A 25,427-nucleotide genomic window follows, 5' to 3' on the forward strand; every position below is an offset into this window, starting at 1 on the left:
ATATGATCACTTATATTAAATGGTGCTTCATAGTTCAACAGAGTTTAAGAGCTACGATTGTCGGTTGGTTCCTGAAGTCATATAGGCAAATATAGTTATTAGACTTATCCAAGTGGGAGACTGTTGGATAAGGTGTCTAAGTCCATAACTTTATTTGGTATATACTTGACCCGACCCGTCATGGTCCATTTGGGTTGCACTTCACCCAAACTATTTGTATGGATAATTCTTTGAGAATTGTATGTTTATGATTTATTAATATATTATAAGTTATAATATATTAATATGAAATCATATTATTTAATTAGTATTGATCTTAAATTAATTTAGTGATAAAAAATGTGACTAATTAAATATGGGCTCTTGTATTTATATAGTGTGGGCTAATACTCATTTGGAATGGGCTAGGCTTGCATGGGAGTCCATGGAGCTTTTAACCCATGGATCCTTGGAAAGGAAGAGTCATGGGTATTAGGGTTTAACATGGAATGTAACCCTAATCCTCCACACTATATAAAGGAGTCCTTGGCACTTGATTTGGCATTAGTGTGTGTGTGAGCAAGGTGGCCGATTTCTAGAGTGCATGCATACTCTCTCATAGTTTTCCAAAGTTTGTGGTGATTTGTGATTTCCATTTGAGGCATCCACATTATTGGTGCTAGGCTCTCAAACTCCAAGGAATCAACCACTACTAAAAGGTATGTAATTCTTCTAGCATTTTATGATTCAAGTTCCCCATGCCATGCTAGTTAGGATGTAAACCTTGGAAATTTATTATTTGCATGTATCTTAGAGAAAACATAGATCCAAGGTTTCTAGGGCTGCATGTACACTTTAGGAGTGTTAGAATGCTCAAAACCCTTCATGTATTCCCACCGAAATAATTAAAATGTTAAAAAGGAGCCGTAAGCACTCACTTTCGTAGCCTGAGTTCCAATCGTTCTAATTCGGTTTCTTTGAGAAGCTTGACGTGAGAAAGCGTAAATCCACACTTTTTGAACTTTGAAATACTCTCAGGACCATTTCGTAACAAGTTTGAACTATTAGGGACTGATTTGTGACTTTGCTAGAGTATAAGGATTGTTTGGTAATTTAATTAACCAAAGTAGGACTGCTTTGATAAAAATAATTTCAAAGGAGGGGCTAAAATGGTTATTTTTATTCAAAGTTTGAAGATTGGGAGTTATTATGTTAAAAATAACCAAATGAGGGGCTGTTTGTGGATAAATGGAATCATCTTTTGGGGATTGGGACCTATTTTGAATAAAGAATTTTAACAGCAAGGGCGTTTTGGTCATTTCATAAATCAAAACCGGCGTAGGGCTTTTTGTGCCCGTGTTCGTTTTATGATCGGGCAAAAACAGAGAGGCACAAACTCGAACACTAGGCAGATGCGAAGGAAGGCACTGAGGCAATGAGGAATCGGAAGCAAATCAGTTGGGAGGGAAAAGACTCGATCCTCGTCTGATCGGGGAAAGAAATCGGCATCGATTTCGACTGATTGAGAAGACGACCGAAGGGGGAAAGCTGGACACGAACGAAGCAGCGGGGGAAGAGGCGTACAAGGGTAGCAGCGCTTCGTTGGTCGATTAATCGCGAAGAGGGACCGCCGTCTCTGGGGTTCAACGAGGCCGAAGGGGAGAAGCAGCGAAGCTGCTGGGTTCTTCGGCTGTTTGATTCGGTTCCAGCTGCGGTACACGAAGAGGGGGAAGGCGAGGACAGAGGTCTCGGTCTTTGGCCGGTCGCGAAAGAGAACGAAGGCAGAATCGTAAGGATCTCTTTGATAGGGCAAGGCAAGCTGCGATATCTCGGGTGGGGACGGCTTGGCAGCAAGGATCGATGGAAGGAAGAAAAGGTTCGATGATAGATTGTTTGGTGCTTGGAGTTCAACGCAGAAGGTATTACCGTTTTTTTTTTTTTCTTTTTCTGTGATTTCTGAATAATAATGTTGAAGATAAAGGGGCATTTTTGGTTTGATATTTGACTGAAAAAGATAGATTTAATCAATAAATTTAGATGGTGCTTTTGGTTTTGCTGTTTTACAGGGAATGAAAGAAAAGAATCATTGAGGCTTTACAAGAACAACACCTCCAATGGAGGCGTTCTTGACTGGAATGAAGAAGAAGAATGAAGGAAATGGGTGCTTTGTTTTTGGTGATTCATTGACAGCTCTACTTGAGGAAAAAAACACGTTTCCTTTGAGTTTGAGTGTTTACTTTTGCATTGTACAGGTTTTATTTTGAGTGTGGTTTTGATTGAATGTGATATTGGGTTGAAGAAAATTTTGCACGTAATCTGTTAAGTTGTGATGTGCAGTGACAAGTGATGTTGGTGACTTGTGTTTCACTGGACAGTTGTCCAATGAGAAATAGCTTCTAACTAGTTTGTTTTAAGTAGTTTGTTTTGGGTGTATTTTTGTATAAAATGGTTTGTTTTGTGTGTATCTTTGTATAAAATAAGGGTTGTACAATAATTTGTATAATTTGTATTGTAAATAGTCTCATTTTTGTATTTAATGTGTGTATTGATTTAATTAAGTATGTATTTAGCAATATTATAATTTGTATTTGTAATAGTCTCATTTTTGTATGAAATGTGTGTATTGATTTGATTAAGTACGAATTTGTGTATATGTATCGTTGAGAAATTTTATTGGTTTTATTCATGCTATATATATAAATTTAACTTATAAGTTAGGAATTGTAAAATTGTTAATTTGTAAACATTGGTCTCTTAATTCCACAATTAACACATATATAATGCATGTTTAAGAGATATAAATATAAAAAATTAAAGATTTATACATATAAGCATCCAAATTTGTCATATATACTATTAATTGGTATTTGGAAGTTTACATGACATACATATAAATTTATATATATTTAGTGTTGTTATATAATTTTAATTATATAACATCTATGCATTGAGTTTATATGATTGTCATACATTGTATATTTTATAAAACTTTAATAAGATGACTTGCATTTGACCATAAAACATGTTCCGGACGTCTATATATAGTTGCACACAATTTTAGAAGTGTTGTGTTATTTCTGCCTTTAAAATTCACATCAGTCGTATTGGACCTTTACATCCTCTCCGGGATACATTACCACTAATAGAAATCACGTCAAAATCATTTTAGCAATTTTAAGAAAATTAGTATTATATTGGTTTTGGATTCTTAAAATGGTCGTATCTTTTGCATACGAACTCCGTTTTGGACGTTATTTATATTTTTGGAGACGGAGAAACACGTACTACGAGACTAGAGTGTTTGTTTTTCTCAAAACGGCTTAATACGAAATTTTAGTTTTTCAGATGCATTCTTTGGGTTGCAGTTTTGAGTTGTTTGATTTGTTTGCCATATTACATATTTGGAAGTAAGATATCATCTGGTATCTTATAATAGTTGAAATAACTCATTTACTTTAACATTATATGCACTAAAACTCAATTATTCAAATTCACAAGACGTTTACTGTGATCTTGACATTCACAGTCTTTGACCTAAATTCTGAGATGTCATATGCACAATTTTGAGCTCATTTCTTCCATGTTTTGACCTAGTTTGGAAGAGACATGCATGTACATAAAGCACCATTTTTTATGGTGATTTGGGCGTAGGAAATCCTTTTGGAAGTTATTGACTTGTGACTTTGGTGATTAAGTGCTTAATTGATTAGTTCATGCCTTAAGTTGTTATTTAGGACCTAGGTTTAGAGATCTTGACTTATTGGGATGTCTTAATGCATAAAGTTGGAAACTTTATCCATCAATACCTTGGGAAGAACTAGATCTGAACTTTGGAGCTCTTGGAATGGAAGGAAAACAACTAAATCAATTAAGTTGTTGAGACCCAGTTTCCACGACGTGGCATTTTGGCAGCCACGATGTAGCGACTGTGTGATGCTCGACTATTTTGTCATTATTCTGCCACGACGTGGCCAATAGGAGGCCACAATGTAGAGACTCGCTGAAGTTGACTTTGACTATTGACTTTTTGACTTAGCTGAGTTTGGCCATTTGACTACTTTTAGAAGGTAGATTAAAGTTTTACCTTGTATGGTTTAATAGGAGGTGTATCGCACTTGATTCATTGAATGTAAGATCTGTTAGTTGGTGGCTACGTCTGCAAGGTGAGTCTTCTCACTAAATTATCTAGGTTGCTAAATTGTCTGTAACGTCCCGAAAATCATGACATACAAATTTTTGTTATTAGATTAATAAATCGTTAATACATATCCTTCCCATAAAACCATAGTAACTAAGTTTTATCAAAACATCGACAAATTAGAGTAATTCACAGAAAGTGGAAACATGTGGTGTCTGCTATGCAATCATCCCGACCCCTTCTAATTGAAAACTGGAGTACCTAAAACGTAAACTAAAAACCGTAAGCAAAAAGCTTAGTAAGTTCCCCAATGCAACATACATACATATGGTCGCCATGGACTTCCCCTATGGTCTTTAACCGGAATTTCATGGGCTCCCCCTATGGTCTTTATCTGGATTGCCATAGGCTCCCCCATGGTCTGACATCAAAGTGTCACGTGCTACCCCGAGATCTTCCATGAAAGTATCATAGAGATAACTAGCATACCACATAACACGTAATGGGCCGGTATTGGTGCCTCCGACCCATGGATATAGTGAGAATACTCACCTCGACAGCTGAACCCACTAATAACTCTCTGACTGCTGATCCCCTAAAATACCCGTGCTATCAAACAATTAACACCCAATTAACAATTGGGTTCCAAACCGAATCCAATAATCCATACATGAGGTAAAAAGAGCATTTTACCCCTCACCTAGTTTGGTCCAAGACTAAAGCCCAAACTCTCAATCATAAAGGCCCACAAACCAAACATCATCCAAAGCCCACTTATGGACCAATTTTCCAAATTAGGTCCAAACCCTTACTTGGGCCTTACCCTAAAGCCCACTACTTATCCCTAATCCAAAACACACATTCTCAGATGGCCCAACAAAACCCCAAGCAGCCAAGCCCAAAAGGTAGCCCAAACCGAAGCCTAAATACACAAAACCCACTCAGACCAAGTACGCGGGGCGTACAGGCACGTACGCGCGACGTACTCGCTTGGAGGCTTGTATGTTGCGCGTACCTACTTGTACGCCCAACGTACTCAACTTATTCATCCTTAACATGATTTTCACTTATTCCATTAAGACAAAGCTTTCCGAACCACAAATCTGACCTCCTTGAGCTGGAATACCACGTAAAGTTGCAAACTTTACGTTCATACACGACTAGAAGAAGCTCTTAAGCTTAAAATGGACTTTTCGGTTGACTTAATGCATGCATGACACCATAATACCCATAAATCTTGCATCTTTATCCTCAAGGATACCAAAACAAACTCATATCTGAAAGGATGAACCCATAAACAACCTAACTCATCCATAATCTCAAAAAGAAGACCAAAATCACAATAAGCTAGCCATGAAGAGATCTAATCACACATAAGCCAAGATGAAAACCTGTTACCTTAAAAAGCTTCCCCACAAGGTGATGATTCTGGATCCAAAGCTTTCCCACCAAGCCAAACAACTTCAAACTTCTCTTCTTCCTTCCCAAGGGCAAAAATGAGCATCAAAGCCTCCCAATAGCTCAAGAACACCTCCAAGAGGCTACATGGTCGATTTAGGGTTTTTAGAGGGTGGGGTTGACTTAGGAATGAAGGAAAGAGGCTAACATTAAGCTTATATAGGGTACATCCCTAAAAATTAGGGTTCCCATCTGCCCCTCGTATGCTCAACGTACTTCCTCGTACGTCCAGCGTACGAGGTCTTGCACCCCGACCCATCTTCGTACTACGCTATGCGTACTCTTCACTACGCCTTGCGTAACCGGCTTCACATTAGTACACCCTGCGTACCACCTTGGTATGCCCCGCTTACTAGGGTTTTCCCAAACCCTAATTCTTCTGAAGACCATAAATTTCTCGATACAACTCCGATTTCGACCATCTATTTATCCATGCAAAGGTATCAAGAAGCTCCACACTATTATCAACTCATACTTTCCATAAGATATACCGATCGAACATCCACTTTCCATAAAAGCCCGAGTTGACAAATTACCGAAATGCCCTTTGACCCCAAAACTCAAACTGAATACCCGAGCATCCAAAATACATTATCCAACTCCAACTGGGTCCAAAACTCAATTCCTCAAGGATCTGAAGCCTGCTAATACCCAATCCCTGATCACCATCCCCAAAATGGGAACGATTCAAAACAAGGTGTTACAACTCTCCCCCACTTAAATTAGATTTCGTCCTCAAAATCCTTCCATGCATCTCCGGTACACCCTACAACTTGAGAAACACGACCACAACCCCGAGCATATCCTTTCCTTCCCAAGCCAACCGAAATCGACCCTCGCAGGTGTTATAACTTGAGGTTCCCACTAGAAAATAGAATCACAAACCCAATATCCCTGCAATACACTTATACTTGATAAAGGCTCAGATAATCCTTCGAGTAGAAGATTCATACATGCAACAGTTAGACTCAAATGAGTGCTGTGAAATAGAGTCCAATCAACCACTCTGAGATAATATAATCCCATTGCAAGCGACTTAGCATAAGCCCCATATAACAAACGACTCCACACATGAATTCCAAATCAATGAAACCACTCTGACTCCTCTTGCTGCCCCTGGCTACTTTCTAAAAGCAGCCGAGGCCTTCCTGGTCCCAACTTGTCTGCCAACTATCTGAGGCACCGGACTCCTGCCCAGTTGCTGAATCGAAAGGCACACATATACAATCGCCCCACGTGACTCCCGAGAGGAACCTTATCTAGCGATAATTGCCTAAACCACCTCGTCACCAAACCTACTGCTGAAAGAATGCTACAAGACCAACTATAGTCTCATATCATACCCGGTCTCCAACGACCTACCTTCTCCTGATTCCCAACACGTTGTGGCCCTCCCACATATATAATCATACCAAGACACAACACAATGGATCGATCTGTCATCAATACTAAACCCATTCATTACCCTTGAACCCTGTGATTGATGCCCTTAGCATATAAATACCCAATTCTTATTCCAATGAAACAAAAATCCTGCACAAAACACGTGCGATACTCGAGTCGAGATCTTACCCAAAACCAATTCAATACTCAACTCATAACCCGAGATCCACAAATATGCACTTGCATCTCACACCACAGCCTTCTGATTCCCGATGACCCCTCACTTGACTGATAAATAAATATTCCCAAACCATCTCTGAGACTACCAGTCTCGCACCTGGTCCAACCACCAGGTTCCTAAGAGTTCAAACAACAAGGCTACCCAGCCTATAAACCTCTGTGCGTCACACACTGACCACCCACTTGATCCTGAAACTCCAGATCCAATACCTTAACCCAACGGTCTCTACCAGGTCCAACCTATATTGCCATAATCACATGGGCCTCGCCCACGAGCCCCACCCATCAAGAGCCACTCAGGCCCGACTCCGCCTCGGACCCCAATGGTTCTCTAGCTATAACAGAGAATACTCCTCGACAATCCTGGCCGGCGCGCTCAAGGTACAAACTGATTCCTACTCCATGCTCGTGACCATCTCTAATAATAGTCTACCTCGAACTGATGAATGATACGATACCATCGCCGTCTTACAACACTTCCAACCAACCATGGTTACCACCCATGGCCTTACCACACTCAAACCATCACCATACCATGCATCCTGAGCCGAATCCTACAACCAATCAGGAGTTCGGGTCACGCATTCGAATCCCACAACTTACTATGAATAACAATGGAGATGCCAACCTGCGGTTGGGAGTTTCCTGAACTCCTACCAACACAACCTCAATCTGAACAGCCACTTAATTCTCCCCCACTTGGATTCAACAAAGCTCTCTCACCTCTTAATCCTTATGGATCTCCGACCCATATCCCTCAAATAGCATGAACCACATATACCATTCGCTAAACAATACTAGCGTTCCATTGCTAGACAAACTCAATGATCACCCAACTCCTGAAATCCTGAAGAATACTCTTGAAATTTTAACCAACCTGATAATCCAGATCACCTCCCATGATACCATACCACTTCCTTGAATTCTTATGTTGGCGACTAAAAATTATAACCCTTGCCCTGACTGACGAATCTTCATCCCAACTCCCACTCTCGAAGAATCCCAGAATCCTAATCAATTGTAACCTGAGCAAATATGAAACTCCACTGTCATTCCAATGACCCAACAGCTCAAGCAACTGACCCACCATCATCCTGCTACCGCTCCTTTCCTAGCAACGATAGTGTTTGAACTCAACAGCTCTTCCATAGGTAACTGCCACTCCTCCCTGGACAAATGCTAAAATCATTGAACCCTGATACGAAGAACTAACCTGCTGAGTCCTGATCATAGACCTTCCATACAATACCCCCGAACTGATCTCGACCAAAAACCAAAATGATAACCGAACACATTAGAACCCGGTACATGAGATACAACCCCTCAATGACCCACCAAAAATCACGGCATGCAAAAGGCATAAAACAATCCTTCAAAGATATAACCCTAGAATAACAGAGAACTAATCCAAAGATAACGCTTGCCCAAACCAAAATCAAATTCCAAGCAACATAAATACTAATAACAACCAAAGAAAAGCAAAGGATCGCATACCCACAATATCACCTGCTGGAGCACTGGCCTCCCTGGTCTGACACTGAAATAATCGGCCACCCTTTGCTGGGGCTCCTGCCCCACCCTCACGACTATCAGAAATCCACAAACTAGCCGGAGCAGGGGCACCCACAACTCCTCCCTTCCTCATCGTACAAACGGCCCTCTTGTGGTCCACCTGATCGCAAAGAAACATAACAGGCTTGCCCCTTTAGGACAGTCCCTGCAGACATGATCATTCCTGCTACACTAGTAGCAACCCATACCCCTGGTACGACAAGCTCCATCATGTAGTTTCCCGCACGTGCTACACTGACTCCGGCCCCGCTGGCCTCCCAATCACTAATCTAAAGTCTTGGGTCTTATCTTGGGACCCTCCCTTGTTTGCACCTGATTTGTCCCCCTCTTTCCCAGGTGCTCCAAATCGATTTCCCACTCACCGAAAGATATAGTGCAATCTCCAACGATAGCCATAACCTCATCACGAATTGTGACCAAGCACTCATCCCAGATCTCCAGAATCCCCTCCATGACTGAACCAAAGATCACATGAGTCTACCCCAGAATACCGTAGGTAATGTCCGTCGAGATAAACTCTCGCATCTGCTCGCTAATCGGCTCAGTACCCACACCTAATCCAGAACCGAAACCAAAACCTCCTTCTTGGTTGCTCATCACCAAATTGAATTACAACTTACAAATGATCAGAACATACCCAAGAATCCTATTCGACATACTTCTTAGATTCTACAAGACTCTCCACGATTCGAGTATGGATCATGTGCTTTCAGTAGTACGGGCCCAATACTACCTTCCACACCTATCCATACTTTCCTTAAGAAGCATCCCAAATCCTCTAAGTCACCTTCTCAAACTGATGCACCAAAGCTCACTAAATAACACAACTACACCCGCTGCAACACTCCCTAGGCTCTCATAGGTTCCCGACCTCACCATACCATCAGCTGCTGAAGAACTCCCCATAATCCTAGTCACCCAGCTCATGAATATCATCATATTCACTTAGTAGCTGACTCTCATCATCTAAGAGTTCCACAAAGCACAAAGCAAGAAACATTCATGCAACAACACTCCAATCCATATAAAGATCATATAACACTCAGACCACACACCACAACTAATGCTAAAAATTTCACCCTTATTGCCAGTTGCCTCGTGCATGCAAATTATACACAAAAAAGGATCAAATAGATTGTCGAATAACAGTCTCTACCCTAGAACCACAACCAGACAAGGAATAGGAAATAAGGCCAAATCAATTATTCTAGGGCTATAAGATCCTAACCGTATATAATTTTTTAAAGCATATACTTAGCAATTACTTATTCCAATATATATTTCATTCTCAGCATAACATCTAGTACACCCAAAGCCACAAAGCATCACCTATCAGACCAATCTACCACTAACTACTCAGAACTAGTATGCAAATCTACGAAATCATACAATATACATACAAAGGCATCTCTCCTAGCATTCTATCATGCAAGAACTGAGCAGATCCTTAGCCCTAACTAGCATGCAATTCACAGATTCATAAATCAAATCATAACAGATAACATGTATGGGTATTCTGGGAAAACTTACTTGAGCTCGGTTGATTTCATGCACCACACCCTTCTCTTATCTTAGAAAACTATTTTCTTGAAGATACTTTTCCTTTGGAAACTTTACCAAATCTTCAGTTTGAGTTCAGACACACCCGAGAGTATGTCCGAATCCCTCAAACCAAGGCTCTGATACCAACTTATAACGTCCCGAAAATCATAACATGAAAATTTTTGTTTTTAGATTAATAAATCGTTAATACATATCCTTCCCATAAAACCAGAGTAACTAAGTTTTAGCAAAACATCAACAAATCAGAGTAATTCACAGAAAGTGGAAACATGTGGTGTGTGCTCTGCAATCATCCCGAGCCCTTCCAATTGAAAACTGGAGTACCTAAAACGTAGACTGAAAACCATAAGCACAAAGATTAGTGAGTTCCCTAAAATACCATACAACATACAACCAATGATGATCATGCAACTGATGGGTTTTGAGCATTCTAACACTCTTATGGTGTACATGCAACCCTAGAAACCTTGGATCTATGTTTGACTAAGATACATGCAAATAATTATTTTTCCAAGGTTCTTATCCTAACTAGCATGGCATGGGGTACTTGAATCAAATAAAACTAGTAGAATTACTTACCTTGTAGTAGTAGTTGATTGCTTGGAGTTTGAGAGCCTAGCACCAATAATGTGGATGCCTCAAATGGAAGTCACAAATCACCACAAACTTGGAAACTTGAGAGAATAGTCACAAACTTCTTGAAATCGGCCCTCTTAGTTTACACACATCAACTAGTGCAATTTCAAGAACCAAAGCCTCCTTTATATAGTGTGGTGGAATAGGGTTACATCCATGTAAACCCTAATACCCATGTCTTTTCATTTCCATGAGATCCATGGAGCATCCATGGACTTTCCATGCAAGCCTAGCCCATTCCAAATAAGCATTAGCCCACACTATATAAATACAAGAGCCCATATTTAATTAGTCATACTTTTGATCTCTAAATTAATTCTAAATTAATTATAGATCAATACTAATTAAATAATATGATTTTATATTAATATATTAGGACTTATAATATATTAATAAATCATAACTTATACTATTCTCAAACGATTATCCATAAATTGTTCGGGTGAAGTGCAACCCAAATGGACCATGCCGGGTCGGGTCATGTACATACCAAATATAGTTATGGACTTCGACACTATATCCAACAGTGTCCCACTTGGATAAGTCTAATAACTATAGTTGCAAGTATGACTTCAGGAACCGATCAGCAATCGTAGCTCTTTAAACTCTGTTGAACTATGAAGCGCCATTTTAGATAAGTGATCATATAATCCTCTATTCTAGATATCAGCCGGAAAAATACATGGAACATGGTCTTGCTTATTGTCCAGCATTTGTTTCCCGATTTCCGATTTGTTTGACATAGAACTTAACTGAACACATCAATTTAGTTCTGACCGGGCCCGGTACATAGGTCAAAAAAAATCATCGAGGGGCCCAGATATCGCTTCTAATCCTAGAAGGAACAGATAAACTTCGACTCATATGTTTACTCTACTACTTGTTGAATTACACACAAAAGCATTGTTTATAACATCGAGTTACCAATGCGTTTTCGTGCAATCAATGCATAACCAACTCATAGGCAACAAATCATATCTCTAGGTTTGAAGACTTATATGATATTACCGTCTCACGATCACTCGAGATAAATTCCATGAAGTGATACAAGTGAGCGTGGGTTGAATCCAATACTCAGAACTTATGAGCACTCATGAGTGATGTAGCCCCGCTTTGTCTAACATCTTAGACCTCTACAAGCCAACCCATGACAGTCGTGATTCATATCTACTTCCAACATATGACCGACTGTGGAGAGTTTGAATAATATGATATAAACCATAACATAATTATTCTAGAAGTCAAAACATGCAAAAAGAAATAATAGTAAACGATTGACAAGAGATAGCAACACTTTACTCATAAATAACAGCTTTTATTTATCATCAAATGTCAATTACATTTTACAAATTTCAAGATTATCTAACTACTAAAACTAATATCATCCTTCAGCCCTATGCTCCGAGCATGCTGGAGATGCTTAGCCCGAGTCAGTCCCTTCGTGAGGGGATCTGCTGGGTTCTCATCCGATGATACCCTCTTTGCCACGAGGATTCCTTCTTCTATTCGATGTCTGATGAAGTGATATTTTCTGTCAATTTGTCTGGATCTCCCATGATCTCTTGGTTCCTTGGCTAAGGCAACCGCACTATTGCTGTCACAGAAAATCTCCATTGGCTCCTTTATAGCTGGTACAACTCCAAGGTCTCCGATGAAGTTCTTTAGCCATATAGCCTCCTTTGCTGCCTCGCTTGCTGCTATATACTCTGATTCACAAGTGGAATCAGCCACTGTCTCCTGCTTGGAACTTTTCCAAGTAATTGCCCCTCCGTTTAGAGTAAAGACCCAGCCCGACTGAGAGCGGAAATTATCCCTGTCAGTCTGAAAGCTAGCATCACTATACCCTACAACTCTCAAGTCCTCACTGCCACCGAGGGTAAGGACCTAGTCCTTAGTCCTCCGTAGGTACTTGAGGATATTCTTTACCGCAGTCCAGTGTGCCTTGCCAGGGTTCCCCTGATACCTGCTAACCATGCTCAAAGCAAAGGCTACATCAGATCGAGTACATGTCATAGCATACATGATCGATCCTACAGCTGAAGCATAAGGTATTCGACTCATTTCTGCTATCTCAGCCTCAGTACTAGGGCTTTGTGTCTTACTCAATCTGGCGTTACTCTGGATGGGTAACTCTCCTTTCTTGGAGTTATGCATGTTGAACCTTTTCAACACTTTGTCCACATAGGTGCTTTGACTAAGTCCAATTAGTCTTTTACTCCTGTTTCTCAAAATCCTTATCCCTAGGATATAGGCAGCTTCTCCAAGGTCCTTCATAGCGAAACACTTCCCAAGCCAGGACTTTACTTCCTGCAGGGTTGGGATGTCATTTCCTATGAGTAGTATGTCATCCACATACAGTACCAAAAAGCTGACTATACTCCCACTAGCCTTGATATAGACACAAGATTCATCTTCACTCCTTGAAAAGCCAAATTCTTTGACTTTCTCATCAAAGCAAAGATTCCATCTGCGAGGTGCCTGTTTTAATCCATAAATGGATTTCTCAAGCTTACACACTCTACTGGGGTACTCTGTACTGACAAAACCCTCTGGCTGAACCATGTAAACATCTTCAGCCAACTTTCCATTAAGGAAAGCGGTTTTGACATCCATTTGCCATATTTCATAATCATGAAATGCAGCAATGGCTAACAGAACCCTAATAGACTTAATCTTGGCCACTGGTGAAAAGGTCTCATCATAATCAACTCCCGGAGTTTGAGAATAACCCTTTGCAACCAGTCGTGCCTTATAAGTGTGTACATTACCATCCATGTCGGTCTTCTTCTTGAAGATCCATTTGCACCCAACTATCTTACGATCAGGTACATTGTCAACCAAGTTCCAAACTTGATTATCATACATGGACTGTATCTCGCTATCCATAGCCTCTTTCCATTTAGCAGCCTCAGGGCCTGCCATGGCTTCCGTGTAGCTGTTAGGCTCATCCAGATTTACCAGTGTGTTATCACTGATAAGTGTCTCACCTTCTGCAGTAATATGAAAACCATAATAATGCTCAGGTGCATTCCTAACTCTGGTGGAACGCCTCAGAGGTATAGATTCTTCAGTCGGCTCAACAGGAGTTTTCTCCTCAGGTTGAGGGCTAGGGTTTGAGGTTCCTTCACCACTTGACTCTTGAATTTCCTCAAGGTCAATTTGCCTCCCACTGTCTCCTTGGCTCATGAATTCTCTCTCTCGAAAGAATCCTCTTCTTGCTACAAAGACCATATTATCAATGGGTCTGTAGAAGATGTAACCAAAGGATTTCTGTGGGTAGCTGATGAAAATACACCTTTCGCTTCGGGGTTCGAGCTTATCATGAGTCTCGCGTCTCACGAAAGCCTCGCAACCCCAAATCTTGATGTGGTCTAGATTGGGAACTTTTCCAGTCCACACCTCGTGAGGTGTTTTGGCAACCTTCTTTGTAGGGACTAGATTAAGGATATGGGCGGCAGTCTCTAAGGCATACCCCCAAAATGAGATTGGTAGCGAAGCTCGACTCATCATGGAACGAACCAGGTCCAACAAGGTCCGATTGCGCCTCTCAGCTACACCATTCAACTGTGGTGTCCTAGGAGGTGTCAATTGTGAGACAATCCCACATTCCTTAAGATAGTCAAGGAACTCAGTACTAAGATACTCACCACCACGATCGGATCGAAACATCTTAATGTTCCTGCCCAACTGATTCTCTACTTCTTGCTTAAACTCTTTGAATTTCTCAAAGGTTTCTGACTTATGCTTGATTAGGTAGACATATCCATATCTACTAAAATCATCAGTAAAAGTCACATAGAACCGATTAGCATCTCTTGTGGCGGTTCTGAAGGGTCCACACACATCCGTGTGTATGAGGTCCAACAAACCTTCACCCCTAGTACAAGTGCCAGTAAAAGGTGACTTTGTCATTTTACCAAGCAAACAAGATTCACAATTATCATCTGACTTTAGGTCAAATGACTCCAAGACTCCATCCTTTTGGAGTTGGCCTATGCGTTTCTTGCTTACATGTCCAAGACGACAATGCCATAAGGATGCTTTATCTAAGCTAGTGGAAAAGTTAATACACAATACATTATTTCCTAGATTATCTACAACAGATACAGTTTCATACACGCCATCACAAGGTAATGCTTTAAAATAAAGAACATTATTAAAGAAAGCATCAATACTACCATTATTATTATCAAAATAAAAGGTAAAACCTTGTTTATACAATGCATGAAAGGAAATAACATTTCTTGCCATTTCTGGCGAATAATAACATTTATTCAAATATAATGTAAACCCACTATTTAGCACTAAGGAATAAACTCCTATCTTGGTGACAGGTGAAGCTTTCCTGTTTCCCATGATCAAGTTTATCTTTCCCTGCTCCACATTCTCACTTCTTTTTAGTCCCTGCAAATCACAACATATGTGAATACCACAACCTGTATCAAGGACCCAAGACTTAGAATGAGGTGAGTTATTAGACAATATAGTGTATATACCTGCATGGTTGGGTTTTACTTTCCCATCCTTCAAATCTTGCTGGTACTTTGGGCAGTTTCGCTTCCAGTGCGACTTTTCATGGCAATAGAAGCATTCAGCCTCATTAGGGTTAGCAGAAGGAGTGACAAAACCTTTCTTGGTTTTGCTTGAAGATGAGCCTTCAAGGGTCTTACCCTTGGTACCCTTAGAAGGGTTCTTTCTCTTCTTCCCTTTGCCATGCCCGATTGCCAAGACATTGGCCGCAGTTGGAGTAGGAGTAGGAGTAGTAACAACTGACTTACCCTTTAGACCACTTTCGGCGGTCTTCAAGAGTCCTTGAAGTTTGCTGAGGGTGACTTCTTCCTTGTTCATGTGATATGTCATGCGGAATTGATCGTAACACGATGGCAAGGAGTGCAAAATGATGTCTATTGCTAACTCCTCAGGGAAGTTCACATTCAGCTTCAGTAAACGGTCCACATACCTTTGCATTTTCTGCATGTGGCCCGTGATGGGTTCACCATCCTTCATTTGGGTTGTTATCATGGAGGAGATTATTTCATATCACTCTTGACGAGCACTTTGATGGTAGCGGTCCATCAAGTCCTGGTGCATCTCAAAAGGATAATAGTCCTCATAGGACTTTTGGAGCTCGGCTGTCATGGTGGCCATCATGATGCATGCCACTTTTGTAGCATCTCTTTCATGTACCTCATATTCAGCAAGCTCTTCAGGAGTAGCAGTTGGCTCGGGTACCTTCAGCTCCTTGTCGAGAACATATTCTTTGTTCTCATACCGAGTGACCATCCTGATGTTTCTGATCCAATCTGTAAAGTTGGACCCATCAAAGATGACTCTCCCACAAAGATTCATGAGAGAGAAGGAGCTAGTAGGGTTTGAGCCAGAAGCATTGTTATTGGAAGACATCTGAAAAGAAGAGAGAATAGATTAGATTAGATATAGAGATAGTCCTTAACAAAACACCCAAATGTAATATTAAGGCTAGGACCCAACACAATATTTTATAACTTAGAAGAGGGATGCCGTAATCTAAGCTATAAGATATTTGAAGGTAGGTGAATGACGATTCACCAATTTCCACCATGAAAAACGAAATATTTAATTAGGTTTTAATTGGTTTAGAAACTCCTAGATTCTTTGAGATTCATTGAACTTTCTTCAATGGCATGTTTCAATCTCGAGTGTGCCCTTCAAGTTTTGTGACTGGGATGCCGAGGATCACAAAATAAGGTGTGAAGTAACCATGCAAATTACTTGGTACCCTTAATGTATTACCCCTCAATCGATGTGCCGGTTAACCACACACGCTCCATCGATACTATGATAAACATTAAGTCACCCTTTACCTACCTTGTTAAGTTCAAGTTAGTGTGCCGGTTAACCACACACGCTCCACTAACGACTTAAACAAAGTGTAAAGTGTAATTTCATAGATTAGCACCTTATTCGCATTTTCCTAAAATAACTAAGATTGGGAATTCAATAAAGTTTAGTTACTTTAGTATTATCATTATACTTTTAATGAGAATTTATAAGTCCTTGTCCTACCCGTTCGGCTAACGACCCTCCACCGATCAAGGAAGCGGTGGGTGAGAGTGGACACCCATTAAGTTGCCATTTTATAGGCAACAACCTTATACCCCCCTTATAGACCGGCTTCGTGAATGAGGCGTACTAGCGGTAAGACGACTTGATCTTATACATATATAAATATTATTAAACTTATAATATTATAAAGTATAAGGGTTGAATTTTAACTTTTAAAATTCTAGGGGTTGGAACTAAAGTTTTTAATATGACTTTACATGTTCCAAAACTTGAGGGCAAGTTTTGTAAACTTTCAAAACTTTTCATTTCTCATAACTTATGAGTTAATGGTTATTAAAAATGAAGACTCTTCATTTTTTGTAACATATGTGTTCTTTTAATGGTTATTTATAAATGTGACTTTTGGTTATCCATAACTTAAGAACTAGTTATGGACTCCACTAAAACACATAAAGATCTAGAATTAATCTAATCAATTATTAGCACATAATTTCTATGATCTTCTAAACTCATATGTTTATGAATGTTCATATCAAAAATTTCAAGAATCGTAAGTACATATACAAAACTTGAAATTTTGATACGAGCTTTTGAACAAAACTTCGATTTTCAAGTTTTTTTTTTTTTGCATTAAGTATCAAATAAACAAACCAGGCTCTGATACCACTGATGGGTTTTGAGCATTCTAACACTCCTATGGTGTACATGCAACCCTAGAAACCTTGGATCTATGTTTGACTAAGATACATGCAAATAATTATTTTCCCAAGGTTCTTATCCTAACTAGCATGGCATGGGGTACTTGAATCAAATAAAACTAGTAGAATTACTTACCTTGTAGTAGTAGTTGATTGCTTGGAGTTTGAGAGCCTAGCACCAATAATGTGGATGCCTCAAATGGAAGTCACAAATCACCACAAACTTGGAAACTTGAGAGAATAGTCACAAACTTCTTGAAATCGGCCCTCTTAGTTTACACACATCAACTAGTGCAATTTCAAGAACCAAAGCCTCCTTTATATAGTGTGGTGGATTAGGGTTACATCCATGTAAACCCTAATACCCATGTCATTTCATTTCCATGAGATCCATGGGTTAAAGCTCCATGGAGCATCCATGGACTTTCCATGCAAGCCTAGCCCATTCCAAATAAGCATTAGCCCACACTATATAAATACAAGAGCCCATATTTAATTAGTCATACTTTTGATCTCTAAATTAATTCTAAATTAATTATAGATCAATACTAATTAAATAATATGATTTTATATTAATATATTAGGACTTATAATATATTAATAAATCATAACTTATACTAATCTCAAACGATTATCCATAAATTGTTCGGGTGAAGTGCAACCCAAATGGACCATGCCGGGTCGGGTCATGTACATACCAAATATAGTTATGGACTTAGACACTATATCCAACAGCAACATACATACATATAGTCTCCATGAGCTCCCCCATTGTCTTTATCTGGAATGCCATGGGCTCCACCCATGGTCTGACATCCAAGTGCCACGGGCTACCCCCGGGGTCTTCCATGCAAGTATCATAGAGACAACTAGCATACCACATAACACATAATGGGCTGGAATTGGTGCTTTCGACCCATGAATATAGTGAGAAGACTCACCTCGACAGCTGAACCCACAAATAACTCTCTGCCTGCTGATCCGCTAAAATCCCCGCGCTATTAAAAAATTAACACCCAATTAACAATTGGGTTCCATACCGAATCCAATAATCCATATATGGGGTAAAAAGACTATTTTACCCCTCACGTAGTTTGGTCCAAGACTAAAGCCCAAATTCTCAATCATAAAAGCCCACAAACCAAAGATCATCAAAAGCCCACTCATGGCCCAATTTTCCAAATTGGGCCCATACCCTTACTTGGGCCTTACCCTAAAGCCCACTACTTATCCATAATCCAAAACACATATTCTCAGATGGCCAAACAAAACCCCAAGCAGTCGAGCCCAAACCGTAGCCCAAACCAAAGCCTAAATACACAAAAACCACTAAGACCGAGTACGCGGGGCGTACAGGCACGTACGCGTAGTGTACTCGCTTGGAGGCTTGTACGATGCGCGTACATGCTTGTACGCCCAGCTTACTCACCTTATTCAACCTTAACATGATTTTCACTTATTCAATTAAGACAAAGCTTTCCAAACCACAGATCTGACCTCCTTGAGCTGGAATACCATGTAAAGTTGCTAACTTTACGTTCATACATGACTAGAAGTAACTCTTAAGCTTAAAAGGGACTTACTGGTTGACTTAATGCATGCATGACTCTATAATACCCATAAATCTTCCATCTTTATGCTCAAGGATACCAAAACAAACTCCGATCCTAAAGGATGAACCCATAAACAACCTAACTCATCCATAATCTCAAAAAGAAGACCAAAATCACAATAAGGTAGCGATGAAGAGATCTAATCACACATAAGCCAAGATGCAAACTTGTTACCTTAAAAATCTTCCCTACAAGGTGATGATTCTGGATCCAAAGCTTTCCCACCAAACCAAACAACTTCCAACTTCTCTTCTTCCTTCCTAAGGGCAAAAATGAGCATCAAAGCCTCCCAATAGCTCAAGAACACCTCCAAGAGGCTACAAGGTCGATTTAGGGTTTTTAGAGGGTGGGGGCCGACTTAGGAATGAAGGAAAGAGGCTAACATTAATCTTATATAGGGTACATCCCTAAAAATTAGGGTTTCCATCTGCCCCTCGTACGCTCAGCGTACTTCCTCGTACACCCAACGTACGAGGTCTCACACCCCAACCCATCTTCGCACTACGCTATGCGTACTCTTCAGTACTCCTCGCGTACCCGGCTTCGCATCAGTACGCCCCGCGTACTAGGGTTTTTCCCAAACCCTAATTCTTCCGAAGACCATAACTTTCTCGATACAACTCCGATTTCGACCATCTATATATCCATGAAGAGGTATCAAGAAGCTCCACACTATTATCAACTCATACTTGCCATAAGATATCCCGAACGAACATCCACTTTCCATAAAAGCCCGAGCTGACAAATTACTGAAATGCCCTTTGATCCCAAAACTCAAACTGAATACCCGAGCATCTAAAATACATTATCCAACTCCAACTGGGTCCAAAACTCAATTCCTCAAGGATCCGAAGCCTGCTAATACCCAATCCCTGATCACCATCCCCAAAATGGGAATGGTTTGAAACACGGCGTTACATTGTATATGTGACTCTTGCATGAAATATTGTGGTTGGATCACATCACTTGAATGAAAGACTATGGTTGGATCACATCTATTATATGAAAGGCTATGGTTGGATCACAACACTTATATGAAAGACTGTGGTTGGATCACAATACTTGTTTGTATTTGTGACTTTTATGGAAGACCATGGATGGATCAAGGTAGAGAGACTACTATTGGGTTGTGGTCTGGAAGTGCTATAAGACTATGGTTAGATCATAGCATTCACATGGGTTGAAATACACATGTAGGGTTGGGTCCACTAATATGTATGGTATGTGATATTTTGGGAACCTCACTAAGCTTTGTGTTTGCGGTTTTGTGGTTTAAATATTTTCAAGTACTTCCTGTTCCAGAGGCAACGATCCGGCTTGAATGCATAACATCCCCCGACGACTTTTCCACGCTGATCATTATCATTTTACTCTAATGTCTGAGATACATTTTTATTATGACTGATTTTGAACAAATATTGTATGGATTTGATAGTTTGAAAATGAAAATTTTTATCACTATTTTTGGGATGTTACAATACACATTGATTTATGAAGACTATTTCAACAATAAAAGCAATTATTTGATTTACTTTGGAGCATATTTTGTAGGAACTAAACATTGTCTTATTGTGGCGGACATTGTTTTTTTTATTGCAAACACGTATGGTGTAATCGTTCATTATCTAACCATACAAGTTTCAATGACGAGCTTCCCGTATCGACTTGTCTGCTAGACATCCCAAATCATGTAACTATTATTATTGTTCATGTTCAAAGTGACCATTATCTTAAAGTAGTTTTACATTGAACCTATCTAATGTCTATAGTTTTGCAATGTATCAAATGTCTAGTGTTTTGCTGCCATTATGATATAACTATATATTACGACGTTATGCCGTATGCAAAATTATGTATAATGCATTAATACTCGATTGAATGTCTATATTCCACCAATTGCACTACGTAATGATTATAATATTCATAGAGTTTAAATATTTGATAGTTAATAAAAATAAATTTAGCTTTCCATACTATTATTTATTTTATCTTTTATTATTATTCTCTTTCAAATGATAAAGACAATAACAATAAAATAATAATAACAATAATTTTAATATTCTAATAATAACTAATAATAAAAAAGAATAAAAGAGTTAGAAACAAAAATAATAAAAATAAATAAAAAATAAATAAATCATAACAGTTAACAATGCATATAGAATTACCAAAATATAGAATTACCAAAATAGAAAATGAAAAATAAAAGTGTTAAAAATGGGATTCAAAAAATGAATGTACTTACTATCTAATTGTCAAAATATCAAAAGATTTTTAGTTTAGTATATGATATCAAAAGATTTTTCATTTAACATATGAATTGAATTAATTATTCTTTATTTTAACTTAAAACTTTTACTTTTTTTAGGTACGTCACACAAAAAAACCTACAGTAACAATTATATATATTAATTTTGGGAGTAAAACAAGAAATGATAACATATATTTAAAATTAATTAATTCATTTTTACTTCGTAATATACGTATAGGAAGAAACTTAGTTTAGATAGGTTAGCATGTGCTACTTGTATCCCAACGACCATATCCACTCAATTTGTTAACGTGCCTATACTCTATTGACAACCTCACGACTCCTCTCTTCAAGCATCTTTGTTCTACAGCTTTTCCGACGAATATGAGGGTGTTCTGCTCCTGATAAAAATACAAACTTTTTGATGGTATACACATCATTCTCTTCGCATAAATCATAATTATTCAAGAACTAATTACTAGTTTAACCATCAAAATTTTGAATTGTAGTTCATTGTCTTCACATAATTAGCATCTTATGATAAAAATGTTCTCCGAAAGTGGGAGTAGCTATTTTGCAATTATTGAGATTATATTTCTTATAAGTGTACTTTTGATTGATAAAAAGGTTAATTAGTTTTTGATTTATCTGAGTTTTTAAATTTAGTTCTTTTAATTAAATTACGATATATGGTTACATAGGCAATCAAGTAATCTAGCTTAAAATTTTGATAAAAAAAAATATAGTAATTTTATCCCGACAAAACTATAAAAATAGTCCATGTGGTATGCATTTTTTCTAAGGTTTAGTCTAAGGTCCCGTTTGATAGTTGCTGATTGAGAAAGTGTTGACTGCGAAAGGTCTGTCTGAGTAATAAATTTCTAATTGAGTAAGAAAACATGTTGTTTGATTGTACATCTGACTGAATGTGCTGACCGATGAAAAATGACTATTTTACCCCTGTTACTCTATATTAATGGATGAAGTTACTGAATAATTATAAAAATATACAAATTGTCATATAAATATTTTAGTAATATGTGAAATTGGAGAGGAGAAGAAAGAACAGGCATGGTATGACAACTGGAGAAGAAAATAACATTTATTTGTGAAATTATAAGGAAAAGGGTATTTTAGTAATTTTAACAAGGAAAGATCCACAAGTTTTTTGGGTTCGATATTCTACAACTCTTGGCTATTTATACACGAATACGATGGTAATCAAAAACAAAAACATTGATTTTCTAATGAGATTCACATCATTAATTTCATGAAAACCTATCTTCATCAATTTGATGTTGCTTCACCAACTTGATAAGATGCTCATTGCTCCAAGATCTGTCTTTTTTGAGCTCACAATCTGATATGTTATTTCCATTCTCTTGATCAATCCAGCCACTGAATCCTAAATATTTGTTCCTGCATATAAATACAAATGATTATTTGTTGCATTTACATAACAATTCCAAATTAATTCAAATATATGGAGTAAAAATTGCATGACTTTATGATGAAACAGTTGTAATGCATTTTCTACAAACCACCAACAATAAAAAAATATATAAAAATAAATGTATAACAATGTAGAAAATGTCATATACACACAAAAATTCCTAAACAACTCGAACCTACTGATTTTAAAGAAGAAACGATTGTAAGTGAAGCTTGATAAAAGAGAAGTCATTTTCATTTAGGCTTTTCATCAAACACCTGGACTACATATTTGATGAAACAATAATCGACATAGTATTTAGCTAGGACATCATTAAGAATAGAGCATATAATAGACATAATATCTTGAGAATAAAATCATCAAAATATTAATGGCTTTTTGAATAATAAAGTTATTACAACACCTACTAGAATTAGGTTTGTGATTGGGGAGAGTAGAGATATATCAATGAGAAAGAAGCAATGAAGAAGAGGGACTATAGAAATGGTCGAGGAAGACGCCAATGATCTATGGCGTCGTTAGTGCTGCTAAGGAGTGGAAGGAGTTGATGGTAGGTGTGGGAGAAACGAGCCGCTGAAAGAGGAGAAGAAACGGAAGCGCTGGAAGAGATACGTTAGAGCAAGGGTACGATTGGAAACCTTTCCTCCTTTCTCGGTCAGCCACTTGCCTAGTTCTTTCTCAATCAGATCTTGATTTCCGAGTCAGACGCCCAAAATTTGTTTATCAAACACCTTCAGCTGACCGAGTCAGCCAAAAATGTCTGACTTGACTTGGTCAAACGCATATCAAATAGGGCCTAAACCTCGAATTTTTTGGTTTCGTGGTCCTTTTGACCATGTTTGTTTGTGATTTTAGTCCCTCGAAAAACTAAAAAGACTAAAATGCCCCTTTGATATACTTTTTATGTATTTTAATCTAATTTAAAGTTTTATTAATTAGAAAAATTGAGGGCCCACCTCTCTCTCTCTCTCTCTCTCTCTCTCTCTCTCTCTCGCAGATAATCACCCAAGAATATCTTCATAAGCTCAAGAACATCTTCATGAACTCAAGAACATCTTCCACCACCACCGTCTACCACTTCCATCTCCACCTATTTTTTTTCACCACATCATATCCGTCACCAGATCTGAAGACTCTCCTTCTCCATTTATAGATATGAAAACCCTTCTCAGATCTGTTCATCTAGCATCTGTTTAAGCCTTAGGTTGGTCACATGAATGTTCATACACACCTGCATATCCAACATTATAACATATAAGAAACATACAAAAATCACCACTCATCCCCTCCCTTTCATCTCTCAGCAGATATAAAAGTAAAAAAACAAACAAATAAACAAACAAACCCACCTTGATTCCATATTCTTCTTCAATGAACTCACACATATATCTCCATATTTCCTTCTTCTTCAGGTGAATCATGGGTTTTACTTTGGTTCATAAACGAACTTACACTCATATCTGTTTCATAAAATAACTCGCACGCACACACATAAATCGATAGTTACAAATATATGGGGTTGGATTTTCTTACTTTGAACTCTCAAGAATCGACCCCAAAATCAAATAGGAAATCGAATCTGAAAACTTAGTCAAATCTGAAAACGTGGTTGCAAATATGCACGTATGTTCTTGAGCTCTTTTCTCTCTCTTCAAATGAAAACGTAGTTGTGTGTGGGTATGTGAAATCAAATCGGAAACTTCATGTGTGTGTGAATTCGAATTTGAAAACGCAAACATGTATTGGTATATGTATGTATTTAGTCCATTCTGGAAAACAAACATACGGGTGTGTATTTTAAGAACATGTTTATGTCAATGTGTTCTTGGGTGGATCTGAACTCTCTTTCTTCTCTTCAAGAAAAAAATCAAAATTGAACAGGTGAGTTTGTGAACGAAGGGGTTGCTTTGGGTTCATCAAATCCGGATACAATTTTTGTTCTTGGGTGTTCATCAGATCTAGATACGATTTTTGGTGGTAGCTTCAATGGAGGGTGTGGCTGGTAAGAGAGAGAGAGAGAGAGAGAGAGAGAGAGAGAGAGATAAAGAGGCGGGTCCCTCTTTTTAATTATTAAAATAAATAAATAACTATTAGATTTTAAAAAATGAAAAATAAATAACCCAAGGGTATTAAAGTTATTTTAGCTTAGTATGAGACCAAATTCGCAACGAAACTAGCTCAAAAGCATCACAAAGCCAAAAAAGTCAAGGTTTGGACTAAACCTCAGAAAAAATGCATACCACTTGGACCATTTTTGAAATTTTGTCTTTTATCCAACATAATCAACAAAGATGGTTGTTACTTTTAGACAAAATTGCAAGTTTGGTCCCTATGCTATGTCAAAAATTGGATGTTTGGTCTAAAACGTTTTGGAGTTGCACCAGTGGTTCAAAAAGTT

The 25,427-nt window shown here is 38.5% G+C and overlaps 1 long non-coding RNA gene across 1 annotated transcript; it reads left to right on the forward strand.

The window, feature by feature from the left end:
• Positions 1 to 1,354: 1,354 nt before the first annotated feature.
• LOC145125623 (uncharacterized) lies at positions 1,355 to 2,516 on the forward strand. Its single transcript, XR_013716078.1, has 2 exons — positions 1,355 to 1,898; positions 2,046 to 2,516. It is a non-coding gene; the product is annotated as an uncharacterized LOC145125623 (long non-coding RNA).
• The last annotated feature ends 22,911 nt before the right edge of the window (positions 2,517 to 25,427 follow it).

This window comes from Lactuca virosa, chromosome 7 (genome assembly GCF_052849685.1).
Source record: "Lactuca virosa cultivar CGN04683 chromosome 7, Lactuca_virosa_CGN04683_v6, whole genome shotgun sequence".
In the NCBI taxonomy this organism is placed as follows: domain Eukaryota; kingdom Viridiplantae; phylum Streptophyta; class Magnoliopsida; order Asterales; family Asteraceae; genus Lactuca; species Lactuca virosa.